General features: G+C 36.5%; 1 pseudogene; it reads right to left on the reverse strand.

Moving 5' to 3' along the window:
- Positions 1–7,881: 7,881 nt before the first annotated feature.
- On the reverse strand, positions 7,882–9,475 carry LOC149222326 (uncharacterized; annotated as a pseudogene).
- Positions 9,476–24,836: the final 15,361 nt, after the last annotated feature.

A 24,836-nucleotide genomic window follows, 5' to 3' on the forward strand; every position in this document is an offset into this window, starting at 1 on the left:
CACACTTATGATCTTTAGTGTATTTGCTATCACAAATGTAACAAAGCCTTTTTTCTCTTTTTTTTCTTCCAATTGTTGTGGTGTAAAAGTTGTAGGTTGTGGAAGGCTAGGAGCATAAACAATTCCATATTTATAGTTGTGAGTGGTAGGATTCCTTGTTTCCATAATTCCACTTTCAATTTTTCTTGCCAACCTGAATGCCTTCTCCAGCGAATCAGGTTCCCAAAGACGAACCTCATGTTGAATGTTATCCTTTAAAGTCCCTATGAAGGCATCAATCCTTTGCTTCTCTGTTATATCATTTACCCTTATATTAAATTTTTGGAAGTCCTTAATGTGCTCTGCCATTGAACCCTTTTGTTTGAGATTTATCAATTGGTTAAAGAAGGTGTTGCTCTTTGTATCCTTATAATGTGCTATCATTTCCTCTGTGAAAATTGACCAAGTGACAAGTGGTTTATGAGAACAAATCCCTTTACACCATAAAAATTGTTTTGATTCTAAATATAAAGATGTAATACGTACCTTTCGTAACATTTGTACATCATGTAGATCAAAATATTGTTCCATCTGTAGTATCCAATTTACCGGATCCTTGCCATCAAACTTCCTCATATCACATTTTCTTGATTTTAGGAGCTCGACCTTGAAACCACCGTAAATCTATAATTTCAAGTCTCCAAGTTCTGAAATTGCATCCTGTTGTATCTCTCTGAGTCCTATTTCTAACCCACCAGTCTGATCAATATTGGATTCTTCAAGAAAGAGTTATGCCAGATCTCCTACGATGACCTAATTATACACTTTTTCATTAGAGAAAACTTGTACGAAGTGTCACGTGTCACTATTTCAACCTTCGGACTTGAACCAAAAAAAGTACATTCCATAATTTTCTGCAACTTCTTATCAAATTTCAATATGATGTTTAGAGAAAGTTATGACTATTTTCCCAAGGTTACCTGTTTGGGATGTAATTCAGGAGCCTGCAGAAAGCCTAGGTATCTTGGAACATATCTACTAAATATATCGAAACAAGATCTGAAATTATGACCCGCACTTCACCACGTTTTCATCTCAAATGAGTTTATTTTTTAGTTTTTTAAACTTCGTAGAGAAAAAGTTATAGTGAAAATTCCAAGATAACCTGTTTGGAGGAGTGAAACCCTAGAATCCAAAGCTCTAACACCAAACGTTATGAAACCAACTCACAAAGATATAGAAAATATAGATCAATGCCTTAGAAATCAACCTCTTTGAGGGGGAAACCTCCTTTACATTACACACATGAACAATTCTTGGATGATACAAATGACAAGACCTCCTTTCTATATATAGGAGTCTAAGGGGTCATAATATAATCAGAGCCAACATAACAATAATAATGTAAGGGCACAACAATAACAATAGTGGGCTTCTATGGGCCATAATAATAACAATATGGGGACCTAACACTGAATGCCTTCTCCAATGAATCTGGTTCCCAAAGGCGAACCTCATGTTGGATGTTATCTTTTAAATTCCCTATAAATACATCAATCCTATGCTCCTCTAGAATATCGGTTACCCTAATATTCAATTTTTGGAATTCTTCAATGTGCTCCACCATTGAACCCTTTTATTTGAGATTTATCAATTAGCTAAAGAAGGTATTGCTCTTTGTATCTTCCTACTGTGCTATCATTTCCTCAATAAAAATTGACCAGGCAACAAGTGCTTTACGAGAACAAAGTAATCTATACCATCTAAATATAAATATGCAATACGTACCTTTTGTGAGGGTTGCACATCCTGTAGATAAAAATATTGCTCCGTCTGTAGTATCCAAGTTACCAAATCCTCGCCATCAAACTTCCTCATATCTATCTTTGGGATGTGGTGGTTCTTAAACGCCACATTGGAGTCTCTAAAATCATAATTCATATTCCTTTGTCTTCATCATGATTTTCATGTATTACCTTGTCACCATTGGGAAGCCTTTCTTCTAGCAACTTTACTAAACCTTCCTTCAACCCCTCTATCTTCACATTCATCATAATTTGCTTCCATGTTTTCTTTTACACCATCATTCAAAATTGTCACGTCCCTTTTTATACCATATATATTAACTCCCATGTCCTTTTTTATACCATCTATCTTAACATTCATCATGGCTTCCAATTCATTTTTTTATTAATTTTTGCGAGAGCGAAATTTGTTGTACTTGGTCTCGTAAATTTGATATATCATGTTGCATTTCTTCCTCTTCGTCATGTGGCATAGAAGAGATTTCTGGTTGCTTACTAGGTGTGCCCATTTTTTTTCTTGAAGAATTTTGGAATCAAACAATGGTATCTATGCTTCAATATGCCCCTTGAATCACTTCAAACTGATTTTTCAAACAAAAGTTATGCATTTTTTTTCAAAAATACACATCTTTTTCTTTCTTTTTAGGAGCTTGATATTGAAACTATTTTATATTTGTAATTTTGGATCTCTAACATCTAAAATTTGACCCTATGGTATCGCTCTAAGCCTTCTTTCCAATGCCATAATTCAGACTAAATTTAGATTCTTCAAGATAAAGTTATGCCCAATATCCCATGATGGCTTGATTATAGATTGGTTCAGTAGAGTGAACTTGTACAGAGTACCACGTGTCACTGTTTTGACTTTCAGCCTTACAAATGATACCCAAAAAACTATAGTACATCCTATTTGTTCCACTCTTTACGAAATTGAAATCTGATGCTCAGAGAGAGAGTTATGAATGTTTTCCCTAGTTCACCTGGTTGAGATGGAATTCTAGAGCCTGCAAAAACCCTAACTTCCTCAGATCATATATCCAACAATATCGTGAGAAAATATTTGAAATTGGTACACGAAGTTGACCAATATTTCAGCTCCATGTGGTTGCAATTTCAAATTCTAAAGCTTCATAGAAAAAAAATTATAGCAAAAATTCCACGATGACCTGTTTGAAGCAATGAAACCCTAGAATCCAAAGCTTTGATACCAAATGTTATGCAACCAGATCAAAAATAGATATATCAACGACATAAAAATTATCCTCTTCGAGGGCAAAACCTCCTTTAAATTACATAAATGAATAATTCTTTGATGATACAAATGACAAGGCATCCTTGATATATATAGGAGTCTAAGGGGTCACAATATAATCAGAGCCTACATAAAAATAATAATGTAAGGGCACAACAATAACAATAATGAGCTTCTATGAGGCACAATAATAACAATATGTGGGTTACATGGGCACAACAATAACAATAAGGGGGATACACTAGTATTATAGGGAACTAACACACAACCACTTAAACAACCTTTATGAAGATCCACACGTGTTTTGAAATTTCCAAGCAAGTATGATGACTTTGAAACATGCATCTTTTCTAAAGGTGATGTTACTTCAAGTTCAGGTGGCATTTCTCATGAATGTGAATTTAATCATTCTACAATTAGTGAACCCAATTTTTTTGAAGAAGTTACTAATTGTTATGAATGGAGGCATGCGATGAAAAAGGAGTATGATGCACTTATTAAGAATGGAACTTGGAGGTTACTGGATCCTCCTACTGGTGTCAAACCTATTGGTTGAAAATGGGTGTATAAGATCAAGTACAAGGCAGATGTTTCACTTGATAAATACAAGGTAAGTCTTGTAGCAAAAGGCTACACTCAAAAGGGAGGTTTTGAATACACAGAGACATTTGCTCCTACAACAAAATGGGGTGCAATTTGAACTTTGTTTTCTCTTGCAGCACAAAATAACTAGAAGATACACCATATTGATGTTAAAACAAATTTTTTTGAATGGCGATTTTGTAGTGCCCACTCTAGTTTTCTGACCCTAATATGACATTATCTTAGATACTTTATTCTAGGAGGACCTCAGGTTGAGGATCCAGGCACATGACACTATTATTAGCGATTGAGATATTCATGGTTGTGATGTTTATGAATGCTTTCCATTGATATTATGATAGCATGAATGGTTATATATCTTATCTATCGGTATTTTGATGATTGCAACATTAAATAGTTAAGTTTGGTCTCTATTTGAATTTATGATGATGAGGGTAGTAAAGAATATGTATGCTCTCTACTAAAAGCATGATGATGATAAATTTGATGAATAGGTATATTTCTATTGATGTTACGACGTTGATAGCTTAATGAACATGTATGTTTCCATTGAAGTTTAATGATGATAGCCATGATGGATGTGTCCCCTATGTTGACTACTTTCTTTAGTTCAGGCTTACAATGGACAATGATGTGAATGACTAGGAATTGTTAATGATGCTATTATGACAATGACTAACATTGAAAAACCTTGTTACTAATGATTATTGAGTATGGCAGGAAACCATCAGAGGCACTCGCATATGACGAGTTGATGACACCTGGTTTGATGAAAATTCATATTATTTTATCTTTGAAAGGGGGGGAATAAAGAGACAACTAGGAGAAGAATAGGAATCTTGTTGAGGTGAGGAAAATATTAGTTTTAAATAAAAATTTAAGTAAATAATTTTGGGTGACCCTTGATGAGAGAGTGACACATGGGTAGGTGAATAATCAAACTATTGAATTATAAAAAAACATATAATTATGCATGACATGCCAAGTGTCATCTAGGAGGACTCTTATAAAAGAAGGGGCAAGCCATGGGAGAGGGGACTTTTGGGAACCCTATTGTTGGATGGATGAGATGATGTCAGAGCAGTGATTACGAAGCTATAGTGAGTTTGGTGAGGTAGAGGATTTTAGAGAGGGGACTCTGGAGCCAAGGTGTGCTCTCCTCTACCAGCTAGTGCTTTCCTCCATTGTACAACCCCATTGCAGCTCAGGGGTCCGCGGGGAAGAAGAGTACCCAAGGAGTAGGCTGGGAGGTTAACCGGTGGGTCTTCGCATTCGGATCAAGTGCGTCATCATTCACTCGCGGAGGTGACCAGCTACAAGGGAATACCAGCAACAGCAGAGCAAGTGGAGTCTCGCCTTCTGGTGAACGGTACATATGTATTTCATTACTATTGATCTTAGTTAAAAGTATGAAAATGTTATGATATGTTTCCTGAAATGAGTGGCAGGAATGTGTGTGTTAAATAAATTTGAATTTCAATGCGTTTCTTTTCTGGTTGTATTTGTTGTTTAGAAAAAAAAAAAAATGTATATAGTCTGGATATGGTCCTTACACTTGGTATCAGAGCACAAGTTGAACCCTTGAGGCCTATGGGCCCATGCATGCATAACTATTTTTGTTTTCTATGTGGGTATTTCTCTAAAATCAAATTACTCAAGTTTCATAAAAAAAACAATTAAAAATTTACTCTCTTTTTAAAATTTAATTCGAAATGTTAGTAAACTTATTCTTTTCCACTGTGGATATCTTTTACGAATCCAACCACAAACATGAATCAGGTAATTTAGCCATAGTAAAAGTGACTTCCTATAACTTAGATGACAAATCCGTGATCATCCAGATAAGGCGAACCTTCAGCGTCAGTTATTTCTTTCTCTAGTATATATGGCCCATCAGTTTAGGCTTCGTTAGCATAATACAAATCGAGGGTCGAAGTCTTTAATTTTGCTAATACCGGTGAATGTATAGTTGGAATCAGCTCTAATATGTGTTGAATTTAGCAGTAAAGTGTACCTTATTTTCGAATTGAGACGCGTTTCACCTATTTTCCTTTCGCATATTTTTCCTAGCACAGTGAAGCGTGTTTTGCGAGCATGTTTTATTAGCATAACAAGCCCATCAAATGCTGATTTATGTGGATTGGATTAGTTTAGCTTACCTGAAATCAGTCAAATCAACTAGTCAATGTATCCCCAAAAAGAGGATTATAATCAGACAAATCAATTAATGAACATATAACCGAAAATATGATCAAAGTAAGTAAAAACAATGTTTTATTTACCAAAATATGTGAACAGTACAATTGTTGTATACTGGTATATATTGTAATTTGTTTCATAAGTCAATATTAGTTTGGTATATATTGTAATTTGTTTCATAAGTCAATAACAATTAATGTTGAATGATGCACGCGGTATAATTGTTGAATTAATTGGAGGGATATGGTGAATGATTGAGTGGCGTGGCAGAGTTTTTAAAATGCAGTGTATGGCACATCATACTGCTTTCAAAGTGAAGCAACCCTTCATTGGGCTTGCCAGAATTTAGCATACAGAGTATGATGTGTGTGTACATTTACAGTTTCCTTCTTTGATTTTTAAAAAAAAATCGACCATATGTGGGGATCGAACCCACAACCTACATCCCAACAATCGTCATTTCGTAATCCACAACCTTCAATTCTCAGAGATTTATAACGTGAGAGCCGCACAACAAATTGACCACAGTGGGAGTCGAACAAATGACCTGTTGATCCAAAGTCGAACGCGCTAATCCACTGCGCTATATCTTCACAATGTTTGGTAATCGGCACCAACATTGGAAACATGGGATATTTTAGGCTGTTTCATGGAAATAACACTCTTTTGGGTGTAGTCTGATACATCTCAGAATAGTTCCTCTGTGCAATTTTGCCCTGTATTTTTACTCATTCCAACGAATATTTGCTGAGAAAGGACTTCACGGTTTTGCCTTCTACGCACAACAAAAGGAAACAAACTCATATGCTCAGCCCAAAATAAAATACGCCCCATTTTAGGGTATGCTGTCTAGAACTCGTTTTATCAAGAGTTGATGATGTTGCTTGTGGACAGAGAGAAAACGTATTTCTTCTAGTTTACAAACTCAGCTGCTGGCATCTCAATAATGAACCAGTCCATTCTACACAACTCGAACTCCACAATTCAATTGATAAGCATATCTTGAATGAAACTTGGCCAAAAAGAATAAGAGAACTAGTCCTCTTCCATCCGCGATTTTGAGATTCCTTCTTGTGAAATGGCTCCAAGAAGTACTGATTTTTGCATCTTTTCCAGTTAAGCATTTAATCAAACAATTTGAGAACAATGTGCTATGGATGTACTTCATTTAATTTGACTCCAGATGAGATTAACACATTTACAAAATTGGCGGTGGTTAATCCATTGACAAAGCAACATCGACTCCTGCCCGATACAAAGGTGAACTCGAGCCTTAATCTGGAGTTGTGTCTGAGGAAAAAAAAAACATGGGTCGACAAAACCACTCCATTGCGGATGCGGCCATGTCTCAACATTGTGGTTAACCCCACAGATCAGAAGACATTTAAAGTGATGGTGTGTGGAGAGCTAATAACTCAGCAAGTACATGTCCTCGTCTACAATTCTTCTATGGATAAATAGACCACAAAGCTTTGTTCTGAAATGGACTATGCCTTCTTCAGGCAGATGATTGGTAATACTCCTGCAACATATCTGGGTATATTAGATGATTTGGTGAAGAACGTCAACTCTACAATAGTGAACATATATTCAAAAATTAATTCCATGTGCGCAGTTGTTCCATATGGCCTGATAACCAGAAATACCTCCTCCCTTTCGGTAGCTTCAAAACCCACCACAAGCTGGGTTGTCTTATCACCCCTCAAAACTCCAGTTCGAACCCTTATGAAGGTTGGTACGCACAGATTTTGGAGGTTGCTTTGTTCAGCTGGCAATGAGAGCTAACTCACCCTTCATAGGTAAATAACTAGACCTCTTAACTACTAAGAAACGGCCCACAAAAAGGGAGATGACAACACCGTCTTTCCTCGAATGAAACTCGGTCAATGGTACACAGAAACCGAGTCTTCTTTCAGAGACATATGATGAAGCTCTCCGACATCTTTATCTTGGTAGCCCTCTGCAAATTGAACGAAAATTCTATGAGAATTTTACCATGCATCCTCTAAATCCAAAACTGATGAGAAGGGGATCACATTAAAACTAATTTGTGTTCTCCAGCCTACGATATGGCACATAGCGATGGTCTTTGGCTGCATTTTTGCGTCTTCTCTTGGAGAGGAAAGCTTCAAGTTTGCCACTGGCCTTAAGAGAATCATATTTTTCTGTAAATTATATTTATGCTTCCTTTTCTGGTGAAAATTAACAAAACCAATAAATGGCAGGACTCTCATATCCTTACGTCTCATCATCCAATATTCCACTTGGACTCTCTTCTCAAAAACACTCATTGTGAAAGATGAAACGATAGTTTTTAATTTTTAAAACTGCATATGGCAATGATTAATAAATAAATAAATAATAGTTACCAAAACCACAACGTATCAAGTTTTCATCATCCAATGAACATTCCCTTTTAATCCAAATTAAAACAATTACGTCTTCAAAGATTTTCTTCGTCAAAATGGACCTCTGATCTCATGCTTTGATGGAGTTAGTGACAGTTTATTAACTGCTTTAAATTTTCTGGAAAAGATGGCGTGGAAAGATAAGAACCTGCAAAGAGACAACTACGGTCGAATTCAGGGAAGAATTTATTATCATAGGCTAGTAACACCAAGGCATTGACAACTGACACCCTCAAGGATATTCTATTCTTCTTGTTATCCTTTGCCGCATTTCCAGCCAATTCAAGAACCTCTGTTGTGAGATACTCCATAACGGCTGTCAGATACGCAGTAACTCCCATGCCGACTCGCTAAGCATATCTGCCCTTCTTGAGGTGCCTTCAAATTATTGCAACAGAGAATTGAAGGCCGATTTGTGGATTTGGAGACTAAATTCTTTTCTCCTCGCCTTCTCCCACCTTCCCCTTTCCCAGAACTATCCTTTGAAGAATCCATGACCACCGCCTCTTAGATTAGTTTAACTCCGATTAAAATTTCTTAATAAAACAGAAAACCCCAAACGATGCTTGCACCTGTGCACACTGACGAATAAGCTGCAAGAAGTAGAGTGCGAGGCTATATAGTTCTCTGCTGAGAGTGCAGGCGCCATCTCAAAGTCATTGCCCCGAAGGATATTATTCCAGAAAAGGCTACTGAAATAGCCCTCTGATTTTTCAACGCAAATTTTTGAAGTATAAAGGTCATTTTCTTTTTTCACTGCTTCTTTCTCCTTTTTCTTATTGTTCAGACAATTTTGAAGAATGTTTCTTGCCATCCTGCACCTTTCGCAATTGATTATCAATCCAAGACAAGTGTTTTTCTATTTCTCCAATAGCCTTAGGGTCCTCTGATGATTTTAACATCTTCTGAAGCTTCTCTCGCTCTTTAGGAAGCTCTTCATCAAAGATAAAACTATATTTTTCTGAACCCGCCTTCTTCAAAATTGCCATAAAGACTCGAATCTTGGATCTCGAACTACTTTTTGGAGCTTGAACAACTTCCCTAAGCCTTCCAACAGGCTTCTTGCTGCTCATTTCCATAGGTCTGTTTTTGTTAGCTCTTGAGGGTTTGGCATCATGCTTGAATTTAGAAAGGGTTGATTCTCGACCATCAGAGCGCACTTTCTGAAGCTCTTCAAATGGAATGTTTGCAAGATGCTCTTGTAAACTAGATGACACCCTTGCATACATCTGAAATTTTATGAACGGTTGAAAGTCCACCACATCCGTAATGTGACTAGTTACTGAAACACACCAGATTCTCTAATAAAATAGATTTACAACCATGCATCATGAGTATAATTTGAGACAATGCCCTCACTATTTAGAAACATGCTAGATTCTGTGTTCCAACCTTGTTCCATCTTTAGAAAGTCCATCAACAGTCCTATTCCCGTCCCTGTGGATATGTGAGAAAATTGATAGAAGAGAATGAATGATATTATACAGTTATTGTAATGTGAAATTACTCATTGTTATTTTCTTCCACATTCATTGAATAACTAGTAGGGAATCTCCAAGGATTTGAATGTTTCATGCATTAGTGGCAGCCTCATGAGTCAGTCTCTGGACCAATATGAAAACCATTAATTCACAATAATTAATTGTTTCTTGGCCAATGCATATTTTAAATTAATTTTTGAAGCTATGTCCAAATATTTTAAAATACCAATGTTAATATATCTAGACTAATTCTTTGTGATGTTATGATTTGTGACGTAATGCTTTATGACCTTAGGAACAAAATTCGTTTTATATTAAAGTTGAGATTTGCATTTCTTTGTGACATTATGCTTTATGACGTTGAGAACAAAATTCATTTTATATGAAATCTGAGATTTCCATGTTTAGATTTATGCAACATGAATTACAATAAACTTAAACATGGGTTTCAAAACAACTTAGAATATTAGTAGGGTGTTTTTTTTTAAAGGTAAGCATTTTAATCAATATTGAGGGAAGATATAAAAGTATTCTAGAGAATACAATCGTGGTCCATAAAATTTCTCTTATAACGAAAATTATGAAGTTGTAAAAATAGTTTTGGTATTTTTATAAAAATATATATAGTATAGCACTGGTCCATACGATTTGCACCTCAAACATACTCATTTTATGCTAGACACTACTATAATTTGAAAACTATTCCAAGAGTGATAAGCTTTCTAGATAAACATTACAAATTTAATTCTATAAAAGTACTTGATTTTTGCAAAATCATTTATTAATAATCAATAAAAAAAAAATTGGACCAAATCTATGAAGACACTAAATATCACTGGCAAGTACCAATGGGACCCTTTCAATGAATTTAACCAATTGAAAAAGAAGCTTTATCTATGAATTAATGGATTATGGAATTTATTTTACAATTTCTAATACACATATTGAATTGCTAAAACTAAAGGATTGGAGACTTTGCTTAGGGTGGTATTGAAACATACAGTTGAGAAGCACTCATCCTTAAAATGCACTGGTCAATGCACATGTTTGCTTAATATATTTATAACAATTTAATGATTAACAATCACCAGAAATTAATAACAATAAAATAACACCTACAAATAAGTTTGACTAATGAAACTAGTTCCATATCATTTCAATAAGTGGTCTTTTCATCGTATAATACCAAAAACTTAATCTTGACTTCGTCATACGCAAATTTTCTTGGTCTAGGCTTTATGAGTGGTTGGATGTGAAGCATTTTAATGCTCTAACCATAATCAAGCCATTCTTTTAAAAATTAATAACAAGTTAAAAGTGCCACATTATAAATTGACATATGGAAATTATGTTTTATGTAGTAATATCTTGGTTAAATTTAATATTTACATCAATTGTATAGATTATTTTTATTATATATTGGTATGTATTAAAGAGAAGTCAATAATTAAATATTAATTGCAAAAGGATGTTTCTTTTTATGGGTACATGAAAAATTAGGAGTGTGTTTTAAAATATTATTAAATTAATTTGTGTTGAAATTGTTAATAATAATTTGAATTAAATTATAGTTTTCATAAATAGAGTGATTGATATAAAAATATATTATAATTGGGATATCATATTTTCAATAGGTTGCTATGATCATTTGATAATTTATGCATGAGTAAGTGAAGTGGAGTGGTCACTGGTCACAAGTTGTGATTACTTAAAAGTATCCTTGGGTTTTCTTTGAAAAAGGTTGGGATCTTTCTTTGGAGATAAACTTGAGTGATAGCAAGGATGTCACTATCTCTTTCTTGATAGGTGAGGTGTGGTAGGTGTTATAACCAATTTGATTCCTCTTGATAGTTTTTATGTAGCTAAAAATAAATTTTCCCACATTTGCAAATAGAAGACAACTTCCTCGGATTGGGAAGTATGTTTTTGTTTGATAGGCATAACTTCCTTACTTAGAGTATTCTTCTTTATGCCCAATTCAATGCTCAATATATTATTGACTGCATGTTTAGATTCTTCCATTGCTAGGTCACGTGCCACATCATCTCTAACTAGTTGAGACACTAACATCATTACTTACTAGGATATTATCTATAAGTAAGTAATGTGGTGATGTTTCAAAGAGTTTCTTGGTTGGATGAACTCCTAGGAACTATTCATAGAACACTACATCTTGACGCACAATCACTTGCTTTGTAATGTATCTAATTATTTATTTATTTACAATTTCTAATAAGAATATTTTAAAATTTTAGCACTTTTGACATCAAAGTCCTTCATCTTTTACTAGCTTGTGAGCTTAAGTTCACCATTTGAATTTCTTATTCTTACTTGTCCACCTCTTTCGACATTTTTCCGCCTATGGCCTAAATACAATGCTACAATTATCATTTTAGGGAATATATTGACAAGGGTCCAAAATGACACTTATTGAGATATTGGGGAAAAATATTGCAGAATTATCAGAGGGATAACTTAGAATTTAAAACTTTTTGAAAAATATCAAACATATGGATAATTTATATGATATTTTCTTCTATGACAATATTATTGCAACATCTATGACAGTGAACTCTACCATATGCAATGATGATCATACAAATCACTTTGTGTACCCGACATTGTCACTTATAGCGTCATGTAGACGTAGTTTGAAATGAACGACTATAATTGGAAGCTACAGGAGTACAGTGAGTGGACGACTTTACTTGGTTGAAAGCATAATATATTAACTGTACCATGAGATAAATTTTGATTGTGATTATCCTACCCTTGTCTTGTTATTGCTTAGTAAAAAAAAAATAAAAAATTTGGGCTGTGTTGTGCTCTACAACAACCCCCCATTTCCTATCATTTTTATTTACAAAATTATCATATGAAATGGGTCCCTTTAGAAGTTAATTGGTATCAATATTGTATTGTTCAAAAAGGACCGATAACCAAATGAAAACATTATATAAAAACCTTTTGAAAAACCCATTTTGATCAAATAAAATAATCTTTTATCATTGCGATAAAGCGATCGCAAGATCGCATATTGCAATGACATAGGGAACATAAATAAGTGGCAAATTGGTTTTTGCCGATGCGATATCGCTATCGGTTATCGGCAATACTCTATACGCAGTCTTAAAGGATCCCAAGCCTTTCACCCCGATGCGATGCGATATCGCAATTGGCAATCGGCAATATCCTATGCACATTGTTAAGGCGCCCAGGTGACCCAGACCGATGCGATGCGATATAGGTAATCGGCGATCAGCGATATATAATGCATATCTCATATGATCCCAATACTCCCGATACGATATCACTATCGGCTATCAGGGTTTTAAAAAGACGTCAATATAAAGGATTTAAGTTTCCGCCGATCGCCGATTGCGATAAAGCGCAGTTTTCAAAAAAGCTGTTAAGTGGAGGAATATTACAATCCGTTCATATTTAAAGCTTGATCTGTTAAGCAATCATACACCTGCGCTCAACCGCCAAAATATCCATAGCACGCTTAAGCGGGCCATTCGGCCGAATAATGATATAATGTGCATTTAAGGGGTGGCAGGTTTTAAACGACCATTTAATGTAATTGAAAGATCTTCCCATAGATTGTATTCGCGGCCATTTTTCGAGTTAATCTCTCAGCACGCTTTGATCAATATATCTTTCCCATATTGGATTTTCATTGGCATATCTCTGTGTTACGTATATTTTCGCCTCTGTGCAGAATTCATCCAAAGGAGAAAGCTCAAGCAAAATGGGGAAGAAATCCAAGAAGGCCATAGGCACTTCCGCTGCGCCAGCTGCAGGACAAGCTGTTGTGGACAAAAAGAAGGGATTGATATCTGATACTACATGTTCGGGTCTCGTCAGAGTTACTTGGCAAGGTACCTACAACCTGATTGAAGCTGAAGAACCAGCAAGGATAATAGTAGAAGCTACTGTAGATTCTACTCGGAAATCAGAGAATACTCTCAAGGATTTAGCTGACTCCTTCCTTCACCGGATAGTAGCCAGGGAACAAATTCTCCCGTACACAGATGTAGTGCGGTGGGCAATTGAAGAAATCCCAATCCTGGATAGAACCTTCAGCACCAGAGACGGGAGAATTTTCGGGTCATTTAAAGCTGATGATTTGAGGCAAATGTATCATTTGCCTGAGCCAAAGAAGATATACAATAAGGCATTCCTGGAAAAATTCTCGAACGAGAACGAAGTTGAATCCGAAACCATCCAGGATTGGAGACAAAATATGGCCAAGCACAAACATGAATCTTCCGGTAAGTACTCGGTTGATTCTCTGGCTTCTCCTTATTGCTATGCTGGAATAATGATGTGTAGATTATGGGGATTGCATGACTCTGCTAATTTTACCATAGAAATGGTTCCCCTAATGGAAGCAACATGCAACATTGTAATTATGGATTGGGCCACTATCCTCTCAGACAAACTAGCAACAGCTGTGCTTGAGTTTAGAAGCAAGACCCGTATTTCTGAAAGGGTAATTCCCCCATTTTACTACAGTGCCTATATTCTAGATACCCTGTGTTTTAATTCTGAATTCCCCGTACTCGGCTGGAGGTGGACTGCACAAGACCCCACGCCCATTCATATATATCATCATAAATTGTGGAAATCTTCTTATAAACATCATCTATACCAAGTGTGTAATGGCTTTATGTTACCTATTTATTATTCCATTTTCGATAAAACTGCTCCCAAGATTTCTTATCAAGCCGGAATTGATTTAACCTCAATAGGTAGATGGTTTGGAGAGGAGAGATTTACCTACATAAGAGTTTTCGGTAGCCAAGCCAGACCTCATGTCCTCCCTTTATACATACCGATAAACTGATGGCGAGGGAAATTTCTTACCAAATCATTGCTGAGAGTGTTACACAAACGCTCAAGAAAAATAAGAAGCAAGGCTGGCCCTCTTTTCCTTTGAGATGTGGTGTATATACCTTGCATGATCTCAAACATGAAGAAAAGGAAGCTACAAAGATTCAATCCTTAACCCTAGCGACTCTCCCAAATAAGCAGTTTGATCCAAACAAAGTTGCCTATACTGCACTAGAACAGGCCAAATTGACAAGTTTTGACCATAAAGAAGATATGTTTGATGACCTGTTCTCTTCAGCTGAGACAATAAATCAGGTTAAGGCATTCGCCAAAGCGAAATATAATGATTAAGGGTTAACTGAATTCAATAAACTTAGAGAACAGAGGTTGCAAACTCTGCCTCTAGATTTACTAGCGACAACCCCAGCGACATCATCAAGCGAGCCTGATCAACAACAGTCAAAGGAACCTCCCGTTATAACAAAGGATCAGAAGAAGGAACAGGAGGAAAGTAGAAGAGAGAACAAGAAGAAAATCAGAAGAGAGCGCAGGAGGAAAAACAGAGGAAAGAGAAAGAGGAACAACAAAAGAAAGAGCAGGAGGAAAGACAAAAGAAAGAACAAGAGGAACAACAGAAGAGAGAGCAGGAAAAAGTGCGGAAGGAGTCCCAAGCCGAAAAGCAAAAACAAACCACCATTGATGTCAATATAGATACTCATATTGACCCTAAATTGCTCCAGGAATGGAAGCAATTTGATTCTATCATCAGTGGGTTGGAATGTTCAAAGGATACAGACACTTCCAAGACAACCGATACACAGGACATCACTTCACCTCAGGTTCTAAGTGGAACCAGCGGCCCACCCATTTCCAAAGAAGTTGAGATTATACCAAAGGACCCCTCCGAACAAATCATTTTGCAGGTAGAAGATATTCCTCCCCTGGATGTCTTCTACAGCCCAATGCATAAAGCAGTGGTTAAACGACAAAGGAAAAGAAGAAGGACTGATCAACCTTCCCTTTTCCCAGAGCAAACTGTTACAGGCAATGTGGTTTGGAAGGAGGAATTTGACCCCTCCGATGACCTGAAAAAACTTTCGCAGTATGCGGGAGCCTATTCGACAGCGACAATTGATAAGGCATCGGAGGTAAGTCTTCTACTGAAAACCAAGGATCAAGAGATTTTCTCATTACAGGCAGAGTTAGCTGAGACAAAGCAGAAGGCAGAGCAGGCAGAGCAGCAATTGTTGACACAACAGCAAGTGAACAGTCAACTAACTCAACAATTGCAGGCAGAAAAGCAAAGGATCGACCAAAGCACGATCCAAAAACAGAAGGAATTATCAGAGGCATTGGCACAATTAAAGGCAGCAAATGAGCAAATGATGAAAACAAAGGATGAGAAAATTGCTCAATTGTCATCGCAGCTCGAAAAAATAAAGGGTGTTCCACAAGTGGCTGAATTCAGAATAGAAGCATTACAAATAAACACTGCATTAATATCCCAAATTAAGCTTCTGTGTCAACAAATCGCCCAGGTAGAGCCACTGTGTGAATTAACGACATCCATAAATCAACAGGTAGAGAAGGCCAGAAATGAATTGGATCAAGCCGAAGAAACCATAGCTGCATTTCTTGACTGGCAAGATTCTGATCAAGGGAAAGCGGCAAATTTGCCCAGGATCCTAGAAACGCATAAATATATACTCTTCACAGAATGGCAGTCCCAGTTGATGAAAGCAGAGAGGGCGGCTTCAAGATGTAAATCAACTTCCAGCAATCTAGTTGAACTAGTTAACAACACTCTCTATTTATCAAATATGATTTCCCAATGTACACCAGGAAAGTTGACAATAACGAACACATTGGAGCAATCATGTTATCCTGATTTAGAGGAAAAGGGGAGGTTAATCACTGGGATTAACAGTTTAACCTGGGATGCATATTGGTTCTTCCTGGTAAAGCCGCATACATAGAGAGCCGCCCTCAAATGCCTAACAGATGCAATCGGGTATATGATTCCTGATATTCAGGATGCCACCTTTGCCGCCCAGCTCAGCTCGCGCCTCAACAAACCTCCTGCAGTAGAGCCGATGCTTGCGATAAGTCAGCTCAGATATAAAGGCAAGCAACCTACCTGATGAATCATGCCACCAACTTCCAGATCGCTGAAGAAAATCATATCAAGATTGATTGATACCAATTTAATAGGATTTCTGTTTTATAGATAGGTAGATTAGTTAAGTATTTATAGACCCTTTTATTGTTTTGGAAAGGGTCGTAAAGTTTTGTACCAGACTTAAAGACTGAAGTTTGCACTATTGTGCTTCAGTCAATATTCTTTTATGAAACTGGACCAGTTATTCTTAATTTGACAAGGAAGCTTTTTATGCAATTGTGCACTATTGTCTTTGTTGAGAATGTTTCTGCGTTGAAGGAAGAATTACAAGTAGCGATTGATATTGGGAGTGTCAAGCAGCTCATATGGTATTTCTATCTATGTATGAATTCATTCCTTTTATATGAATTGCTATGTGATTTTTCTTGCTATTATTGATTATATGCATGCGCTGTAACAACAGATCTATATTCATTCCACTATTGGATGTTTTATGATGTGCCTTTCTTTTTAATCATGTATATGTCAATGATATAAATGATAAGTGTGGTAATATCGCTTCAATCGCTTTGCTTAACTATTTAAGCATAGTAATCATGAATGAAATAATGTCTATGTCCGTTAAATAGAGTCATCTATATGCCTGTTTACAGACACAGATCATCAAGCGCTGCACTTTAAAGCTTAATAAGTTCCCGGGATAGATCATAGTTTATATATTCTTGTTAATAGTTTTAGTTATTCGCTCACCGTTAGCCTAGTTTATAAATCATCCATTCATCCCGTTTATCCACTTTTGGGAAATTGGTCCCATTATCCCCAGTCGGAGCCACTATTCCAAACGGAAAAGGAGTTGTACTAAGGTCCGGACCGGGTGGTTATCCCCAATGTTGTTGCAACGATTTTCGAGGCATCAACATTTTTGGCGCTAGAAGGAGGGCCTGACTGTGAATGGCACATAAACCAAAATCTATAAGCCATTCTAAGAGTAATTCTCCCTCCAAATCCCCTCAAGCTTCTCATTCACATGCCGGTTTTGTAGTATCCAAACAAGAAGAAGAGGAATCAACTACCACTGCTCAAACCCATCATACTCCAGAACAATTAAGTCTTGAATCACCTGAAGTCCAGTCTCTTATCCATAAACTTCAGAGCTTCTCGATTTCACCACAGAAATCTGAGGTATCACAAAGCAGTGCGACTTCGCAGTTCAATTTACCTCACCCTCTCACCAGACTTCAGAGTGAAAAGCTCGGTATTGAACCCACTGAGTTCCCTTTACCCAAAAGGAAAAAGGCGAAGAAATATACTGAAGGATCTGACAGTGAAGAGCTTTCATCCACATCCTCCATTGCATCTTCTCCTCTACAAAGTCAACCATCCACTCCCCCATTACATATTGTTGTTCACCAGGGATTAGGAGCTTCAACATCCCAACCTGCTTACTCCTCAACATTATTTCCTTCTCAGACATCTATAGTCCCAACAGTAGTATCAACCACTACTGCTATTATAATGGCAGATCCATGGACCAGACCTGGTGCAGTCAATATGCCTGCACCATTGCATCTGTTACCAGATGCTCCTGAAAAATGGCTACCCAAGTTTAATCCAGATGATGGGACCCAGGCTGAGGAACACATCAATAATTTCATGTTGGCAGTCAACTTGAAAGGAGTAACAGAACAAGATGTTGTTGTTAGACTTTTTCCTTACACCTTGCAGGGATCAGCAAGATCCTGGTATTTTTCTCTACCATTTGGTTCCATTACCAGTTGGAACACTTGCCAAGAGCAGTTTCTTACCAAATATGGAGATGATAGGTCTCTGGCTACCCTAATAAACGACCTCTCCAATCTTAGGATAGAGCATAGGGAACCAATTAAGGAATTTAATGCTCGATTCAATAAACTCCTGAATAAAATCCCGACAGCCTCCAAACCAAGTGAACAAATTCGAAGCGAATGGTATATAACAACCCTGCCTGCCAATATAACCATTTTTGTAGATAGAGCTGGGAAACCTACCTTAGCCGAAAACATGAAAGAAGCGCTTGCTGTGGAGAAACGTATCAATGCTCTGGAAAAGAAAGCTACCCTGGAAGACAGAAAAGCCAAAAAAGTCTCTTTTAAAGATGACTCAAGAAAGAAAACCTCAAAAGACCCCTATGACATGGAGGGTTTGCAAAAAGTCCTAAAAACTTTATCAAATGAAATGGTTGAAATAAAGAAACAGGTAGCTGAGACATCAACCAAAAGACCCTTTAGAACTTTTAAGAAAAATGAATCAAAGCCACCAAATGTCATATCTAATGCTGATTCAGAGCAAGAAGAAGAGGAAGAGGAAACGATTACACCAACTAGCGATGAAGAAGAAGAAGTAGAATTTCATGGAATGTGGGATTTTATACTCCCCAAATCCGATTCCGATAATGAAGAGGAAGCATTCCCGATCACTTCTAGGAGTAAAAGTGATTCCGAACCTGTTCAGATAACCTCAAAGAAAAGGAGTGCAGGTGCTGCTACAACCAAAGAAAAAATACCTTCAAAGAAACCACCTGCAGCAGTTCCCCAAAACCAGCCTTCAACTTCTAATACTCCTTCAACATCTAAAACATTAGTGGTATCAGATTCAATGGAGTACAATATTGTTGATGACATGAAGAAAACTAAAGCAAACATTACTATGTTTGAACTTAGTAAATTAAAACATCAGCAGAAATTGCTTCTCAAGGAATTGAATGCTGTTCCCTCTGCACCTCTTCCCAGTGCTAAAGCTGCTAATGATTCAGGCCAACCCCCTCCCGATATGGTTGAAGCTACCGATTCAGTTCTGATTGGCGATAGATCAAATTCTCATACCGCACCTTTCCTATTGACCTACGAGATTTACAACAGAAACCTGCACAACTGTTTAATTGACTCAGGGGCATCATCTAACATAATGCCAACTTCAGTTTGTTCTAAACTGAACATTGAACCCCAAAAGTCTGCTATTCATATTGTACAGTTGGAAGGACCAAAGTACAGGTTTTAGGAGAAATTAATTCCGTAACTATTAGGTTATCTGTTGATCCAAGAATAGTACAGAGGATTGATATTCTAATAGCCGATATACCTGAATTTTACGGTTTAATTTTGAGTAGGGATTGGTCTGATAAATTGCATGGGTATATTTCCACTGATTGGTCACATATGTGGCTTCCCTACAAGGGCAAGCCAAATAAAATAAGGATCGATCGAGAAAAACATATGACCCATACAGTTACAGAATTCGAACAAGAAAACCAGCCAGTAGCATTCAACAACAACATTTTGGGGAATTATTCAACAAAGTCATTCTTTGGCAACTTTGTTGCCCAACCCTCTCCGTTCTTAGTAAACCATTCTACATCTCAGATCGAAAATTTTTCACAAACAGATCAATGAAGATGTTTCAATGATACTGAGAAGTCTGTAAATAAAATTGTTAATACTTCTTTATTTTTGTCTTTATATTTCGATGGGTCTAAATCTAGTGAGGGCTCAGGAGCAGGATGTACTTTAATTAGTCCACAAGGGGAAAAGACAATGCTGTCCTGTAGGCTAGAATTTGAATGCACTAACAATACAGCTGAATATGAAGCCTTAGTCCAGGGACTATATAAAGTAATCGACCTTAAAGTACAATATCTAAAAGTATTCGGCGATTCTGAAATTATTGTGAAACAGGTGAGGAATGCAATCCATTGTCTTTCAAATCACCTCAAGCATTATCAATTGCTAGTACAAGAACTTACATCGCACTTTTCCGCGTTCAACATTTCCTCCATCCCTAGGTCTCAAAACTCGGTAGCCGATCTCCTAGCCAATGTAGCTTCCAAGTTCCTACCTTCTGAAGACTACAACCTAGATAGATTTTCCGTAGAATTGCTTTTTAGGCCTTCAATTCCTGACAATGTCACTAATTAGAGAGTATTCAACCATGATGAGGATATTTTACAATTTCTAGCTTCTAAAAAGTCCTATGACGATCAAATTATTGAGGAAAATGACCATGATCTACAAATGAAAGAAACGCCGCAGGAAAATTCAATCCCTAAGCCAGTGGTAAAGCTCGAGGATCTTTATGATATAAAATACAGGTTTAAACCTGTAACTAATGCAAAGCTCCAAAGTTCTACCCTTAGGTTTGAATTGATAAATCTTGGCACCGAGCAAATTCCTCAAAACATTAACTTAGGACTAGGTCTTTCCTTGGAAGAGAAGGAGGCATTCATTAGACTGCTAAGGAAAAATAAACAGGTCTTTGCTTGGAAGTACGATGATTTGAAGACTTATGATACATCCATTATCCAGCATACCATTCCAATGCTTCCCGATCAGAAACCGATTCAGCAGAAGTTAAGAAAAATACATCCAAACTTAGAGAGCCAGATAAAATCGGAACTTAACAGACTCTTGAAAGCCAAGATTATTTTTCCTGTCCGACACTCAAACTGGGTCTCTAATTTGGTGCCAGTCAGAAAGAAAAATGGCAACATTCGAATTTGTATTGATTTCAGAAATTTGAATAAAGCAAGCTTGAAAGACAATTTCCCATTACCTACTATGGAGCAAATACTTCAATCAGTAGTAGGCTCTGAATTGATGTCCTTTCTAGATGGTTTCTCAGGATATAACCAAGTCCTGGTTCATCCTGATGACCAGCTTAAAACCACATTTAGAACAAAATGGGGAACATATGCATATCAGAAAATGCCTTTCGGACTTATAAATGCAGGAGCGACATTCCAAAGAGCTATGGATATAGCTTTTAGAGGGTTGATTAATAGAACAGTAGTCGTCTATCTAGACGATATTACTGTATTCTCTAAGGAGAGGTACAATCATTTGCATGATCTAAATCAAAATTTTCAGCGTTGCAAAAGATATGGTATTTCTCTTAACCCTAAAAAGTCTTTCTTTGCTCTTGATCAAGGAAAGCTCTTGGGTTTTATTGTGTCCAAAGATGGCATTTATATTGATCCTGATCGGCTCAAAGAAATCTCTGAAATCCCTTTCCCACACAATAAAAAATCGATGCAGTCATTTTTAGGCCAGATCAATTTTGTTAAAAGATTTGTTCCAGATTTTTCTCAAATTATTTTTCCACTTCAAACAATGATTAAGAAAAATTCAGTATTTAAGTGGGGATCGGCAGAAAAAGAAGCTTTTGATTTAATCAAGCAATCAATAATCAATGCCCCAGCCTTAAATACTCCAAATTTTTCTAATCATTTTACATTGTATACCATCGCATCCAACTTGTCTTATGCTGCAGTGCTCACGCAACTAAATGATCACAATCTAGAAGCACCCATTTCATTTTTTAGCTCAAATCTTCAAGGTGCTGAATTAAATTACTCCGATGTAGAAAAACAAGCCTTTGCTGTATTTAAAGCAGTCAAGCATTATAGACCTTTTCTTTTGAAAACCCACAGAAAAGTTATAGTTCCTTTCCCTGCAGTTAGGCAACTATTAATCCAAAAAGAACTGGGTGAAAAAAGGGCAAATTGGGTCACAACGCTTCAAGAATATGACTTAGAAATTAAACCAGCAAAGATTGTTAGGGGCCAAGGTTTTTGCAGGATATTGGCAGGAGCATCCAACATTCCAGAATCAAGCGATACAGATCAAACTGAAGAAATCAACCAGATAAGTGTTACTGATTCTGAATCTCAATATGCAGATTTAATCTTTTATTTAAAGAATGGTTATGCACCTCCAAACCTGTCTTACAAAAACAAAAGGGCCATTAGGTTAAAAGCAAATAATTTCACAATTATTGATGATGTGCTTTTTAAGCAGAATTATGATTCTATTTTATTAAGATGCCTTGAGAAACCTGAAGCACAAAAGGTTTTGCAGGAGTTACATGATGGACCAGCAGGAGGACATTTTGGAGCTGACACAATAGCTCACAAAATTATTCATGCTGGATACTATTGGCCCACTCTGTTTAGAGATGCTCACGAATATGTAAGGAAATGCCTCAATTGTCAAACTTCTAGCGGAAGACAACGTAAATCAGCTTTCCCTCTGCAACCAGTCAACATTGAACAACCATTTGAGCAATGGGGATTGGACATCATTGGAGAAATTACTCCACCATCTTCCAAACAGCATAAGTATATCCTTACTGCTACCGATTATTTTACTAAATGGGTAGAGGCAATTCCTTTGAAGACGGCAAATTCTGAAGCAATCATTGAGTTCATAGATCAATTCATCATTGCCAGGTTTGGTGTCCCAAATGCTCTTGTTTTTTATAATGCATCTTATTTATCAGGTAATGCTATGTTTGATTTCGCTATTAAAAGGGGATTTAAATTGAAATATTCTGCTAATTACTATCCCCAGGGTAATGGTTTAGCAGAGTCTACTAATAAGAATCTGATCAAAATCATTAAGCGAACTATCGAACAAAATCATAAAAACTGGCATAAATCCTTAATGTTTGCATTATGGGATGATAGGATAACACAGAAAGCTTCTATAGGATCTTCCCCATTCAACCTTGTGTATGGAAAAGAAGCAGTACTGCCCACAAATCTTGTTCTTCCTTCTCTAGCCCTAATTCAGTTCATTGAGGAAAGTCCTTCCTCTTCTATTCAGCTTAGACATCACCAAATTCTAAAATTAGAAGAGGAAAGAGGAAAAGCTAGGGTTACCCATGCCAATCATCAGCAAATCATCAAAGCAACTTTTGATTCAGTCTCATCCGGTTCAAAACAATTTCAAGTCGGTGATTTAGTTCTGAAATGGGACAAAGCCCATGAGGACAAGGGTAAACACACCAAGTTCCAGAAGATGTGGCTTGGACCATTTCAGATCTGTAAAAAGATAGGCCATTCGACCTTTATATTGCAAGATTTATCAGGTTTGAGAGATTCTCTCCCTATTAATGGCCTTATCTTGAAAAAATTCTTCAATTGAGGAGGTAGCCCCTTCTCCTTTTATTTTAATAGGATTTTATAGTTTGTAGGATCATTAGGAAATAAAGTTGTAAGGTATCTTCCATCGACTTTTTGCTGTGTTTGAAACGTTGTCCCACAGAAGTAGTATGGATACTTGCTTTTAAATAATAGAGCTCACAACCAAAAGGGATAATTTCTAGGCAATTAGGTATCATTGTATTTTGAAACCACATTTCAAGTTTTGTGAACTCCTCTCAAAGTTTAGAAGTATTGTAAATCATTTTCTGTTTTTAAATTGGTCTCAAAAGGTTATCAATATCAAGATAGAAGCTAATCCAATTTCAGCATCTTCAACTCTTACCCTGTCATCCATTTACTCTTAAAAGAGAAAATTGTCCATCCCATTCACTAAAGTTTATGATTACTCAGAGTGTAATTCTAAAATATTTGATATAAAAGATAAGAGGTCTTATTACAAGCCTGCTTACCATGATCATAGGGAAATAGTTTAACCGACATTACCAATACTGCATACCATAACAGGGTAATGGCTTAACAATTTTAAGACAAGGGGTCTCATCACGAGCCAGCTTGTTCGGTTAGATTACTACCAGTGAATGGCATTGTCAATAACTGGCCACCAAACCAGGACAATGGCTTTTTATTTTATCAATAACAAGAAAGAAATACAAAATATGAAAACATGTTTTGAATTCATTCTGTTAATCACACTCTTAATTGGATGGAATAATGGACAATAACATGGTTAAAAGGTATCCCTGTCCAAACTATGAACATTTGCTGGCAGCAGAGGCTCTACCTATGACAGAGGAGTTCACTATAAAAACTGATTTGGAAAAGTTTTCTGTTTTATCATTATAAACCAATAGAGGCCTATTTAAAACTTAGAATGTATCTATTTTCTTAAAAAAGAGAGGAAATTAGCAAAGATACATTCATTTTACTTGGAATGCATGTATACCTAGTTACATTAGAATTTTCCCTTTTGATTAGAACTCTATTTTGAAAAAGTTTAAGTATTTCTAGGCTCTTCAGAGATAACTGGTTCTTCCAGTGAATCACCAATTTTTGTGCTCTACAACAACCCCCCATTTCCTATCATTTTTATTTACAGAATTATCATATGAAATGGGTCCCTTTAGAAGTTAATTGGTATCAATATTGTATTGTTCAAAAAGGACCGATAACCAAATGAA

The sequence above is a fragment of the Pinus tabuliformis genome, chromosome Q (assembly GCF_031772625.1).
Source record: "Pinus tabuliformis cultivar Carrire ecotype Pingquan chromosome Q, CPIR1, whole genome shotgun sequence".
Lineage (NCBI taxonomy): Eukaryota > Viridiplantae > Streptophyta > Pinopsida > Pinales > Pinaceae > Pinus > Pinus tabuliformis.